This window comes from Limulus polyphemus, unplaced genomic scaffold (assembly GCF_000517525.1).
Source record: "Limulus polyphemus unplaced genomic scaffold, Limulus_polyphemus-2.1.2 Scaffold1129, whole genome shotgun sequence".
NCBI classification, from domain to species: domain Eukaryota; kingdom Metazoa; phylum Arthropoda; class Merostomata; order Xiphosura; family Limulidae; genus Limulus; species Limulus polyphemus.
Genome location: NW_013666739.1, coordinates 300,597 through 311,315, shown reverse-complemented (window position 1 = coordinate 311,315; position 10,719 = coordinate 300,597). Strand labels below are relative to the sequence as shown.

General features: G+C 31.8%; 1 protein-coding gene across 4 annotated transcripts in view; it reads left to right on the top strand.

Moving 5' to 3' along the window:
* The window catches only part of LOC106462269 (excitatory amino acid transporter-like), a 68,221-nt gene that overhangs the window by 23,121 nt on the left and 34,381 nt on the right, over positions 1-10,719 (top strand). For 2 of the 4 annotated variants that reach the window (XM_022389479.1, XM_022389475.1), the window contains exon 1: positions 8,723-8,885. The exons of the other annotated variants lie outside the window; for them this stretch is intronic. The gene's annotated coding sequence lies outside the window, so the exon portion shown is untranslated. Of the gene's footprint in view, positions 1-8,722; positions 8,886-10,719 lie in introns of those variants that run through there. 4 annotated transcript variants of the gene reach the window in all.

Genomic DNA, 10,719 nt, shown 5'->3' with positions numbered 1-10,719 from the left:
ACTATGTTCTGTAGGTTTATGGATGTTTAGTAGAAAGTAGGTGTAAGTTCATCTCTATGTTCTGTAGGTTTATGGATGTTTAGTAGAAAGTAGGTGCAAGTTCATCTCTATGTTCTGTAGGTTTGTGGATGTTTAGTAGAAAGTAGGTGTAAGTTCATCTCTATGTTCTGTAGGTTTGTGAATGTTTAGTAGAAAGCAGGTGTAAGTTCATCTCACTATGTTCTGTAGGTTTGTGAATGTTGAGTAGAAAGTAAGTGTAAGTTCATCTCACTATGTTCTGCAGGTTTATGAATGTTTAGTAGAAAGTAGGTGTAAGTTCATCTCTGTGTTCTGTAGGTTTGTGAATACTTTGTAAAAAGTGGGTATTGAATACAATGTGAAGACTTATCTTCTGTAGTACATTAAAAGGTCAGTGAATATACATACACACACATATATATTAACAGCTCTATAACTTTATAGCTGTTTAGTTCAACTTGAATCTGTATTTTTCTTCATACTTGGAATATGTTTATGAATGTTAAATACAGAGTGGGAGTAAATGCATCTCTCATTTATAAATATTAGTAATAAATATTTTACCATGAAGAGAGTTTATAGTTTTTTAGACAAGTTCGTAGCTATTTCATATATTTAATGTAAAACCTTGTGTAAATGTTTTCCCTTTGAAAAACTGGTGTTTTTTACACTTTATACTTTTAACGGAAGTGAATATTTATAAGAACATGTAATTTATTGGATCGTATTCTTAAGTTAATGTACTATATTAGGGCCAAGCAAGTTTATTGCGAATAAAAGGTAGATCTTCTGGATGAGATGATTCGCGCCCTTTGAGAGGAGCACGTTGATCACGTGACTTAGCTTCGTTCTGGTAGAAAAGTCCAACGAGATTCAGCTGCTATGTTCTCTTACCGACAGTGAAACGCTGGGTAATGGTGTCTATACGACTGGAGAGAGTTGATCTTGTGATAAAATAACTAAAAACTTGTAATTTATGCTAATGATGATATTCAGTAAGGGAAACAAGCAATTATGACTGTTCTGTTGTAAAAGCTTTATTTCATAAGGTTAAGCTCCGTGAAGAGGGTGAGAAAAGGTAATATTAACTTTCAATATTACTCTAACGTTTATTTGAAGAAAAATATCTTTTATTGAAATTATATTTCATGATTATGTGTTCATTATATGACATGGATTAAAAAATGTGTATATCAAATTCAGTATAAGGGTTAAATAATTACATTTGTCAATAACAGGGCTAAGAGATTTTTGAAATGGTAACAGATTCATTGTGATTCGAATGCAAAAAGCTAAGTACTTTCCCGCCACGATGTATATGACTCGAGACTTGAGCTCTGCTTGACTCATCTTAAATTGTATAATTTCAATACAGAATTGAAGCTAGAAATGTGAAAAAGCTATACATGTGAACTTCGTTCAGTTGAAACCTCATTCATGGTTATATGTTTTATCTGTGTTAATATCGGGATATTTTCTAACATTGCGACTATAAAACAAACCCAAGGGCATATGAAGCTGATTTTCAACAAACACTTCCAGTTAAATTGACAATATTATCATCTGGATCCACATTTACGACAATATACTAGAACCATGAGAGTAGCTTTCTGTAAACTACCCCCAAATACTGCACTGACTACCCGGAAACCACCAGATCTATGTGGGAAAACAAACATTCTAAGAAAGATCAGCCATATTGGTTAGATGCAATGATCAGAAGACAAAAGCAGAAGTTCATTTCTGTTTTATTTTAAATTTCAGACACCATGAAAAAAATCTACTGGATAGGTGAAGTGAAGAAAAAGTGTCATCGGCCACTATTCAGGTCTTCACATTATATAACCGCACAATAGCGGGTGTAATAAATATACTTAGTATTCCGAAATACTAATAATATTCGGAATACTAAGTTTATTTATTATGTCAAAAACAACTTAAATATCTTTTGAATCCAATAGATGGCACTAAACTACATTGTTATTAATGTTTTGCACTTTAGGTAAGAGATTTTTAAAAATGTAGTCAAGAGATTTATAAGCATAGGGTGCGAAAAGCACCCTTGTTCATTGGGTACCATAAAATTCATTGCCTTTGCCATCACAATTAATAAATCGTTGTGTCAGAAATTTGAACATGTAGGAATATTTTTTTAGAACCAGTTTTTAGCATGGTTCAATCTATAAGGCTTTATTTAAAAAGCAGATTTGAACATAACACAAAAATATACATTAGTCAAAATTCTAATCAACGACCACTAACAGGAAATGAACAGATATATACAAAAAATGTTATTTCGTGAAATACTAGAAAAAAAGATAAACATTCTTTATACATACATTGTTACTATAATATAATTAATTTTTAGAAAACACGATTGTAAAACATTTATTTAGATTTTATTTTTAGGAGAAAAAATTAATAAACATTTACCATCATGTGATGGGCAGTGAGCTAGTAATATATAAATCTTGGTATTTGTTTTATATTACATGTTTTAATTTTAAAACGCCAGTATGTAATCAGAATATGGCATAGACTTTTTCAGAAAATAAGTTAAGAATTGTAATTTCATGAAAACATATAATCTATTTCGATAAGTCTCCGCAAAATCTTGGATTTTAGTGTTTCATATCAAAGCAAATTTTGAAGCTATTTAAATCCAGAATTTATATTTCAAATCTGTATACTCTCGAAGGCTGAATCACTTTCCGCCTGACCAATCATGTGTTCAAAAGTCGAATATGAATTATCATTAAAGGACTTTATCTTGGTTTAAGCTAAACAGCATTGAAATATTTGACCAATGGTATTTTCACGAGTCAGATGTCAATTATTTTCAGAGGATATTATCTGATGTTAAATAGCACTGAAACGCTTGACCAATGATATGTTCACAAGTCGGATGTCAGTTATTTTCAGGGGATATTATCTGGGTTTAGAGGTAAACAATACTGAAATACATGACCATTGCAATCTAAGTTAATCATTAAAATTTCAGCTTTTCATATACCTAACGTATGATATTAATATTAATAGGTCAGTGTCCGTGAAATGATAAATGTTCACATTAAGGTCAAACAATGAAAAACCTCCTGGTCAAGGAAAGGGTAAATCAGGATATTTTTTAAAATCACCATTGTTATCTAGCAGCGTTTGTTGAACTGTGATTTTGTGATAGATGTTCGATAAAAAAGTAAGTGTGATATATGTCAACTACCTTCTCATAACACAGTTATTTCTACTGAACATAGTAGCTGCTTTCATTTGGATCATAAATTTGAGCAGATAATCAATCTAACAGTTGGAAAATGAAGAAGAAAATGTTGATAAAGTGGTTGATAAATGTCGATAATCTAACTGATTATATTTTCACTTATGTTTGATTAATGTCAGTAAACCATTTTATTACTTTTGTTAAAGTATCTGATAAATGTTCATAAGGTGGTTGATTAATGTCGATAATCTAACTGATTATATTTTCACTTATGTTTGATTAATGTCAGTAAACCATTTTATTACTTTTGTTAAAGTATCTGATAAATGTTGGATAAAGTGGGTTTTTAGTTTCAACAAAGTTTTGGCAAAGATCTTTTTATCACTACGGTTTTCGGGTTGGGCGTAGCTCACTAATAGCGTACCAGGCTATGAATTCAATTGTTTGCGCTTCATTTATGCAGAAATCACGCTCTGCACTTTGGAACTGTGGATGCGTTATAGGAGTGATGGTAAAATCCAATTATTCAATCATAGCCACCGAAAGTCAGTGTTCGGTACTGTTGACTATCTGCCTTCCCTCTAGTCCATCGATTCAAAGTATAGATGACTGGTGCAGATATCCTTCATGTAGCTTTTCACAAATGAGAATTGTAACTAAGATACTTCAAATATTACACAATCACAGTAAAAATATAGTGTTGGATTAGCATTTCTCGGGTCGGAATACGTAAATAACCAAACTCAGAGATAGATTTAACATTTACTTGTAGTCACATTGTTACAGCTTTTGTTTTAGCAGAAAATATCCAGACCTACGAAATATAAATAGGAAAGTTATTTATTTTCATTATGTACCAGTTTATGGTAATTTTTTTAAAAGTATCAGTTTATTTGCTTGTTCTTCGCAAAAGTACACAATGATATATTTGCTATCCGCAATAACCGAACCTCGCAAACCAAACACGCTCGCTCTTTCAGCCGTGGGGGTGCGATAAGTTACGGTCAATCCCCTTATTCTTTGGTAAAAGAGTAGCCCAAGAGTTGGCGGTTGGTGGTGATGACTAGCTGCATTCCCTCTAATCTTTTACTGATAAATTAGGGACGACTAGCGCAGATATCCTTCGTGTAGTCTTAGCGCAAAATTCAAAACAAACCAAACCAAAATTAACAGTGAGCCACTGGAAGACGAACAACAGTTTATAAGAGGTTATTGTTTAAAATATATATCTGTTAATTTTTAATTTTTAAGGTCTAATCCATCTTTGTACTCTACCATTACGCTAAACCGCCAAGTGTATTAAGATGTTCGATGTATTTATATTTTATAACACAAATAAATATATCTGCAATAGTAACCGTACGTTTAGGAGTACTAGTTTTCAATTTTACTGCCATCTAACGGCAGACAATTGAACTATTCATGCAGGAATATCATACGTAATTATTATATTGTGGCTGTAAATATTTCACAATTTCCTATTGTACTGTAATGCGTTCAGAAGGGTAGAGAATACTCTAGAAGCATTTAAACATACATATTTTGTGGCATAAATGGTTTATAGACCTTCGTGAAAACTTGTATTGATTTTAATTAAAATTTACTTTTTTAGCAGTGACTTTCATGCATATAAAGCCGAAACTACGTCAACTTTAGCAAATTATAGAGCTTATTTCTGTTCACTTTCACTGATCGAAATTCAGTAACATTTTATCCTTTTAAAACATTAAACAATTGCGTGCTTTAGCATGTTTACCAAGTGCACATTTATCTGCGTATTCCGCTCCTTACCCCTTAAACAAAAGTCAAGGTAAATTCGGATAAGTCATATGTATTCGAATTCTCTATTTCAGGGATCTAATTTTGAGCTGATAGAATAGAGGTAAAGCAGATAGTCAACAATACCCACTGCTTGCTATTGAGCAATATTTTTTTTTACCAATGAATAGCAACATTCACCGTTAACACCTGACGAACATGTTCGAATCCACCACTCTCAAATAGTGAGATTGACCGTAACATTATAACAAACTCACAGCAACAAAGAGTGGAAGGCGATTTTTCTTTTTGTGGTAACGGGACGCGAACATGGAACACACATATCTATAAACCTGGACGTTCACCACTAGACCACCCTCGACTAGCAAAGGGAACAGTTATCTGATCATCTACAGAACATTGAAATAAATTATGTAATTTTCATTGTTAGAATCGAACTCAATCAAAATCAAACACAAATAAATATATCTGCAATAGTAATCGTACGTTTAAGAGAACTAGTTTCGAATTTACTGCCATCTAACGGCGGACAATTGAATTATAGATTACTTTGATTTCTACAAAAATATGATGCTGCTGATATTGCCATATTTTAGAAAACTAGTATTGTGGAATAACTGCGTTTATTTTATAGTTGTTATACATGTACATCTATCTCTCAAAATCAAGTAAACAAATACTGAAATGGTTAGCTGTGATAACAGAACACGAACCAACTTTTTATTGTTAGCTGTGATAACAGATCATGAACCAACTTTTTATGGTTAGCTGTGATATCAGAACATGAACCAACTTTTTATGGTTAGCTGTGATAACAGAACATGAACCACCTTTTTATGGTTAGCTGTGATAACAGAAAATGAACCAACTTGTTATGGTTAGCTGTGATAACAGAACATGAACCAACTTTTTATGGTTAGCTGTGATAACAGAACATGAACCAACTTTTTATGGTTAGCTGTGATAACAGAACAAAACAACCTGCTGGAGGACAAACTGTGTGCTATTAATAGGAGTGATAGTTTAATGATTTTCCACTTTCTGTATCTCGGACTGTGGTAATCCAAACTACCACATATTTTCAGTTGATGTGCTCTATTGGACTTTTGCTTCACATACCAAATTTCAAGGCAATCTATTAAGAAATGCCTGAGATATATCATCTCCAATTTTGATTGAGTTTCTTCCCATTTTTTTCTTTGCACCAAAAGTACGAAAACTTTATTTGATAGAAAAAAAATATACTTGATTTTCATTGATTTTTTAAAAAAATTGGCGCATTAATAGATCATTTCAACCTACAATTAAGTCTCATTTGGTATAAATAATACCCACAAGTGCAAAGTTATTCAACAAAAAGCACACAAATTTGACGAAACTTTTTGCACACGCCTACGCTAAAAGTCACGTGAGCTATCGGTGTAACATTTTTACTACAGCTTCACCTATGAGTAAAAGTGACTGCTTTTAGTTTTTGTCATTCGGATTAAAGACGACTGATTTAGAGCAGCAAAACTATAAGGTGAAAAGATATACAGATACACAAGTATTGGCTAGGCCAAGCAAACTAGATTAGCAGTTTCTAGCTCAAGTTTTCAAAAGAATCATACCGGTGGACGGTTATTATTGATTACTCATTGCCAACGTTTCAGCACAAATTTACTAAATTTTATAAAATTATCCTAATAAAAGAGCGTTTAGCGTCACATAATATTAGTTTAAGCAATTACTATAAAAATGATACTTTATACAGCTGTACCGATTGCATGGGGGAGATGAGAAGAAACTGTTAATCTAAATTCCATGTCGTCACTATAAAAGAAGCTATTAACACTGCTTTAGAGAGGAAAACTATCACCATATATTTTAAAGAATCTGATTGGTTCTGTAAAGTAAAGATCTGTTACAAATAATAAGGTTGCGATCCTAAATCTAATGCTGGTTACCATCGAGTGTCACTTTCTTACTTGCTGTAGTTTGTTAGAGTGTATTGACAAAAAGTCATGCTATCTAATAAAAAAATACGGACAAAGGTGCGGACAAAAAATAATTGGGTATGCGACTTAAATAAATGAAACAGAAATTGGCGGCTAAACTGATAGCTACACTTATAGCATGAATAAGAATTTTACAGGAAATATTCATTCATTAGTTAGCTAGGCCGCGTACTTTGTTTTCCCACCATCATGCCCCAAGTTGAACAGAAAATACCTGGTGACACAAAGTAAATAGAGACTGGAGTCTGATCACCAATGTTTTAAATATTTGATAAGTGATTGTTTAGTTTGATAGCTTTAATGGCTGATTAAAAGTTGTGTTGAACAATGCACATCTAGAGCAATGCCATTGAGAAATAATATTTCTATTAATAATTATAAAGTGAAATGCGGTTGACATATTTGTCCACATGGCGTTTCATGATTAATTGAAAGAACTATTTTTCTGGTGCTTCAATGGCTGTCTCCTGTATAGTCACTAACTAAATAAATGAGTAACAGCATCTAATCGTATGCAACTAGCTGGGATCCGCATCTCCAAAAGAGGATGTGACATACAACAAGTTCTGATTTATTATAATTAATTATGTACAAGTAAAGTGGCTGTCACCAGATGGCGATACGTTATATAGACACGAAGACGATTGTATAGCATAACTTCATGCAAAAAATCAACATTTGTAATCAATCTAATGTAACGTTTTGAATCATGAGTCTGAAACTCAATGTTTTCCTTTATATGAGTTCTTTGTGTTTGTCTATATCTAACTCAACAAGATGCTTCGATTATTCAATGTAATCATGTTTTGAAGTATATACACAGTGGCTCTAGTTTTTAAATCTTTGTTTTGTATTTTATTTTTGCTCTTTATTTCCAAATTTCGTGATATGTAAAGATGCAGTAAATGTTACTAAACTTAATTTTTGTTTAAATTTAAGAGTTAATTTACGATACACCTCGTTTTGGATTTAAACTTAATTATGCTTTATGATTAACTAGTTTTTGGTCTAAACTTAAACGTTGCTTTATGATACACCTTGTTTTTGGTTTAAACTTATATGTTGCTTTATGATACACCTTTTTTTGGTTTAAACTTATATGTTGCTTTATGATACACCTTTTTTTTGGTTTAAACTTATACGTTGCTTTATGATACACCTTTTTTTGGTTTAAACTTATACGTTGCTTTATGATACACCTTTTTTTTGGTTTAAACTTAAATGTTGCTTTATGATACACCTTGTTTTTGGTTTAAACTTATACGTTGCTTTATGATACACCTTTTTTTTTGGTTTAAACTTATACGTTGCTTTATGATACACCTTTTTTTTGGTTTAAACTTATACGTTGCTTTATGATACACCTTTTTTTTGGTTTAAACTTATACGTTGCTTTATGATACACCTTTTTTTTGGTTTAAACTTATACGTTGCTTTATGATACACCTTTTTTTTGGTTTAAACTTATACGTTGCTTTATGATACATTTTGTTTTTGGATTAAATACTTCCTTTATTCAGGGACAGCTGGCTGCTCTGCGTGTTCTATTAAAATGAATCTTAGCTGACGCAATGACCGAGTTTCCCGTCAATTACCCCCCCCCCCCCCGACATAACTCCACTACTTTTTGTCTTAACAAAAAAACAGTGGTACGTTTCCTTTTAGTAATCTACCACCAACGATCTACAGAAACAGACAATTCGCGTTTTTGGAGGGAATTCTTCTAACTGAGGTTATTTAGCTACTTCAAGGCCTCATTTTTTTAATATTTTAGGTTTTCAGTCTTCTACAAACAGTGGTGACTCCTGAGGACTAAAAGAAAGTAAACATTTTTACTATAAGAAAACTTTGTATTCCAAAAAGCTTGTAAACTTGTAAGTAACATGCTTGTTTAATTTAGGTATGTATCTTAATATTTATAGGTATAACATATTATTTTTGTTCTTCTTTAAACAAACCATTGAACTTATTTTGTTTTCTATTACTAAAGTTATTTAAAAAGTCTAAATAATAATAAAAAAAAAACAGTGGCACAGCGGTATGTCTGCAGACTTACAGTGCTAGAAACCGGGTTTCGATACCCATGGTGGGAAGAGCACGTATAGCCTATTGTGTAGCTTTGTGCTTAACTATAAACAAACAAACTAAATAAAAAATTTCAAAATCTTAAACTAGATAAAATAATTAAAGTTTTTACATCAAAATTTTCTTTTGATTAAAGTTAATACTGTTGTTCGATGATATAGTAAAAGTAAAAAAAAAAAAAATTAACTTAGTGGGGTGTCCCATGTTTTGGTACGAAAAACGTTTGGAGTGATCTCAAGTATACGTTTCAGAAATAAATTTTGTTTGTTTTGAATTTCGCGCAAAGCTACACGAGGGCTATGTGCGCTAGCCGTTCCTAATTTAGCAGTGTAAGACTAGAGGGAAGGCAGCTAGTCATCACTACCCACCGCCAACTCTTGGGCTACTCTTTTACCTACGAATAGTGGGATTGACCGTCACATTATAACGCCCCCACGGCTGAAAGGGCCAGCATGTTTGGTAGGACGGGGATTCGAACCCGCGACCCTCAGATTGCGAGTCGAGCACCCTAATTACCTGGCTCAGAAATAAATAACACCTCCACCTTAGTTCTTGTATGAAAAAAAAAAATTCCTTCAACTATCTTTTGAAGACATTTGAAACACAGAATACTTTCCAATTTGAAATAAGATAATAATTAATAATGTGTGTGAACTTAATAGCAACAGGTTAACAGGCTCACCCTACGTCTGTAATTTGCTTTTGCGTTGAACTTGCTTCTCATTTAATACACTCGCAAAAAAAACAGACTAGATAAAATTTATTTTCTCTATCTACACTCACTATTCAGTAGCAACTTCATCAATGGAACTTTTTGTGCTGTAATAGAATAATTACCGAATATTATGTGCAAACTTATTTTCGGTATAAGGGACTGTTTTAAGACGAACAACGTGAATTTAAGTTAGTTTATAAAACTTGTAAAACTCAAAGGGTTAATTTTTAGGTTCAAAGAATTAAAACAATATAAAGAAAGTCAGAAAAGGTTTTCAGAAAGTGAAATTAAATATAATGAGAAGACATTTAAAATCTTGAAGAAATAATAATTGAAGATAAATTACAACTTTAAAAGTTAATTAGTAACGTTGACTTCTTTTGTTTGAATAATAATATTATAAGGAATAACAACACTAAACTGATAGAAATACGATTAGCACAGAATAAAAAACTTAAACTTGAAGAAAAACCAAATTAATAAATACTTTTCGAGTAATCCTGATGATGTGATAATAAATTTATCAAATTATTGTTTAAATGATATTGAAGAGAAACTATAATATAGAGAATTAGGATTTGCAAGCACTCCTAAGAAATTGTAATTTCATGATTATTTATTAGGATTTGAACTCTTATTAAAGGATCTTAAGTGTTGTAAGGTTAATTCATCTGATCAGATTAATTTTAATAATGTGTGTACACATATTACTAGTACAGGTTTAAATTGTTTACAGAGTTACAACTTGAATTATAAACCATGGAATATTAGTTGGCTAGAAAATCAAGCCTTAATAAGGTTAAGTAAGAACAAAGAGATAGTGATTACGAAGCCTGATGAAGGTAACAAAGTAGTCATTATAGATAAGGAAGACTATAACAACAAGGTTGACGAAATTATTAAAGACA